A 3993-nucleotide genomic window follows, 5' to 3' on the forward strand; every position below is an offset into this window, starting at 1 on the left:
CTCTCCACGATAGCCCCAGCCTGCGCCTGTCCCGTGAGTTTGGAAGGCCGTCAGCCTCGGGGTGGTTTCGCCGTGGCAGTGCCCGGTGGTTAAGCGCACAGAATAAAACGTACTGCGGGAAAAAGCTGCTGCTGTCGGGGTGCTCCCTCTGAGTCTGACTGCCTTCGAAGTCGTTTGCAGACCGAGTGAAAATGGGCTCTGGAGGAGCTGCCCTCAACCTTTCAGCTCTCTTCCTGAGGAAGGCTCGAGGGGACGATTTCCAAGTTGATGCTATTGCTTCCGATAGGAGAAGAGTTGGTTCCACATCCCCATGCCATGCGAAGACGTGGGACTGGGGGTTAAGAGGGCAGGGCTGTCCCTTCAGGTCTGTGTCCTCCTTCCAGTTCGCAGGGTTTCCTTCTGCCCTCGCCCACACCTTTTTAAGGTTTATGGGCTGATGTCCCAGAGTTAATTCCTTCCAGGACTGCTCGGCTTCTCCTGATAGTTGCAGGTGAGGTTGTCCGTTGCCAACAGCTGCTTGGAAGAGATGGGGAAAGGGGGGAGGTGTACAGAAACAGCTCAGCCATCCATTGGCAAAGAGGGAAGAGGCCAACAGAAGAGACAAGAAAAGGTTAGTGTGGCTTTTGTGCACAATATAAAAAGCAAGTCAATACCATTGGAGGGGCATTGGAGGGTACTCAAAGCAATCAGCCAGGGGCCATTGTGCTCCTTTAATCTACATGTGTATTTCCCAAGAACTCTATTAATGAAGATGAATGAACTGTGCAATGTCCCTAATTTCTTCTAATTTGGAGCTGGGTTTTTATGGCATTCACAACAGTGCAAAACATGTCTGGCTCTCCAGAAGCTCTGGGCATGCTCTGGAGTTGTTTTTTTTTGCCTGTCATAGTGGGAAAGGAGACAGACAGCAAGGAGAGGTGAAGCAGCATAGCCCTGTGGACAGACTCTGGGCTGGCAGTAAAGTTTCCATGAAGGAAACTGGGTCCTGGTGCAATTGCTTCCTCTTGAGCACCTGTCAAAGATGGCAAACACAGGAACAAGACCATTGTTGCTATTAATCACAATGTGACATACAACAAAATACTTCCACTCACAAAGAAGTGTACATATCCCCATACCTGTCCCCTATATCTCCTTCCTGTGGATGCAGAATTAAATCTAAACGGGAATAATTTTGCTCCTGTTGATGTTTTTGAGAGAAGTGTATGGCATGGAGCTTCAAGCCATGAAACCAGCACTTAAAATGCTGTGTGTTTTGCTTCCTTTCCTCCGGTCTTTTCTTTATGTTGAATGGGAGTAATGAGAACGTCGCTCTGCAGACCAGTGACGTGCAGCAAGGATCACTGCTCTGAGCGATGGACTGGGCAGCAAATCATGGAGGGGAAGGTGGGAGCAAGGTGAAAAGGGGAGTGTTCATTATCAGGAGCCTGTGTCCTGTTTGCTGATTGCTCTGCATCACCCAATAAGCTCAGGCGTTGGGCTCACCTTGCTGATGTGCCCCTCCGGAGTGGGGGAGTGGAGGTTCATGCTGTAAGGCTACATTAATGCAATCCTTCTTTACTTGTTTTCCAATTAGCCTAATTGAATTCGGATTGCTTAAAAGTGGGCACCAGAGACATTTATCTTGATGGGATGACGGTCTTGAGCTCTAGCGATCCTATTAACTGTAAGAACACAAATCCCAGGTAGGGCCCGACCAGCAGAAGCTCCCATGTGACCTAATGCCTTTAATCTGCTCCTCTTCCATGCAGTGCACACACACATACACACAGACAGGCATGCACACACGTGCACACATGCATACATGTGAGTTTGTGCACACATGTGCACACAACACACACACGCAGTGCCTGCCTGTCAGGAGAGGAAGTGTTCTATGCAAGGATTTGGAGAATGGCCTTTTATTATCCTTAGAAGTTCACAGAATTGGAATCAAAGACCCATTAACTGGTTGGGATGGGCAAAACCCTCTGTCTCCCCAGTCTCTCATTGCCCCAGCACTGTGCCCAACCCCATGCTGGGGGCTTTGCAGGTCCCCGTGGAGCAGCCCCCAGCTCCCAGTCCCAGCACAGCTCCAGCACTGCCCAGCACAGCAGTGCTGCTGGGGGCAGGGGCTGCGCCTGAGCTCCACGCTGTGCCCAGCACCAGTGCTGGGCAGCACTGGAAAGACCTGTCTGTCTTTATCGCATCATCCCTTCAGGTGTTTATATGCATTGGTTGAGACATCCATAAACGTGGTGGTGTATTTATATACAATGAGTTGGAGCAGTCAGCGTGCTGCCTGTCTGCTTTGCTACTCCACTGTCTGACCCCAGGGCTCGGCACCCATTGAGCTGTGCAGGGCTCAGGGCTGAGCTCTGTGAATGCCTCCCCTGGGGAAATGCTGTACTGCTGCAGCTGATGGCTCTGCCCAGCTCAGGGGGGCTCTGTGCCCCCAGCTCCATGCTGGCTGCTGAGGGCTGCAGGAGGTGGGCATGCTGCTGGCCCTGCCGTTGCTGGGATTCCCTGGCTTCACCCCAAGCCAGCTGCTGCTACCTGCATGTCACTGGTAGTGTTAGGATTATGGTTACACTGCGTTGCATTGCATTGAATTACACTGCATCTTGTTTTATTGTATTGCATTGCAATGCATTTGTGTTAGGGTTAGGATTGCGTTGCATTGCACTGGTTTTGGGTTAGGGTTAGTAGCACCTGGCAGTGCTGGTCTTGAGGTTTTGGTGACCACATGCTGTAAGCTCCCACCACCCAGGGACACTACAGCTAGGATGCCGTCCAGCACCTTGTGTGACCTGACCCTGCCGTGCCAGGCTGAAGCTTTTTATGTCTCTGGCTCTAAAAATGGTGCCTAAGGCACTGTGGGCCCTGCCAGCAGCAGATCAGCTCAGCTGTGCCCAGTGCCGGGCCAGGCAGCGTCCCTCACTGTGGGCAGGGGGCTCTCATCCCACCCTTCCCATCCCCCAGCTGCCTCCAGCCCTGCTGGCCCGGACCGCATTTTGGAATCTCGTTAATCACTCGTTTGGTGTTTCTGACTGTACTTTCTTCTCTGACCCTTTAAACCACAAAAACGCTGATCCTGTATGTGCTTACGAACTTAATTAGCTCCTTTAAACCACCAGATGCTTTCAATAAGATTTTCAGGATGCCCCAGGCACATTTTAATTCAAAGGTCAAAAGTCTTAGGCCTGTTTACCGCGGCGTTTTATAGATAGGATAACTCAGCCTGAAAAGCAGCAGAACAGCACAGGGACACTTAATAACTTTATACAAATGCAGAGGGAGGTGGATGGATCCTCGCTAATCAGAGGCCAATGGAGCTGGGCTGGAAGGGGAAGGGAGGGAGGAAGAGGAGAGGAGAGGAGAGGAGAGGAGAGGAGACAAACCATATTTAGTGCATTTATTCATTTTGAATGAATATTTTTATTTGACTGGGTGGAGGCTGAGAGAGCAGAGACTTACAAACCTGTAGGAAGGTGCTACATATCCCCATTTGCATATTTAATTCACAAACCACTCTTGAAGAATTTACGAAGTGCTTCATTTTACATAATATCAGGGCCCTGTCAGAGTGCTATTATATGTATCTACCATGTGAGAGGGCAGTGTAGCTCCCGTGTGGGGTATTGTGCACAATACCTCATTGCTATGAGTGTCCTGCAGGTCCCCATCACATCCACACACAGTGACATGATGTCCCAGGTAGTAGGTAGCATTTTATGCTTCACTTTTTGCCCTCATATTTACAACATCAGTGATCAGAACCAATGTATTTTTGAAAGAATTCTTGCAAAATGTTTGACATTTGAATATTGGTTTTGCTTTAAAATGTTTGAAAGGAAGTGTTTTAATTACATATGTATATTTCTGAGCAGTATTAAATGAGTGATTACCTATAGGTTATGCAGTGGAAGCACAGCTGTAATTGACAATGACACATTTTGTAGCATTCTGAACACTTTGAAAAGGCACGCTTTTCCTCCAGCATTTGCTTTTTTT

Source organism: Meleagris gallopavo, chromosome Z, assembly GCF_000146605.3.
Source record: "Meleagris gallopavo isolate NT-WF06-2002-E0010 breed Aviagen turkey brand Nicholas breeding stock chromosome Z, Turkey_5.1, whole genome shotgun sequence".
NCBI classification, from domain to species: domain Eukaryota; kingdom Metazoa; phylum Chordata; class Aves; order Galliformes; family Phasianidae; genus Meleagris; species Meleagris gallopavo.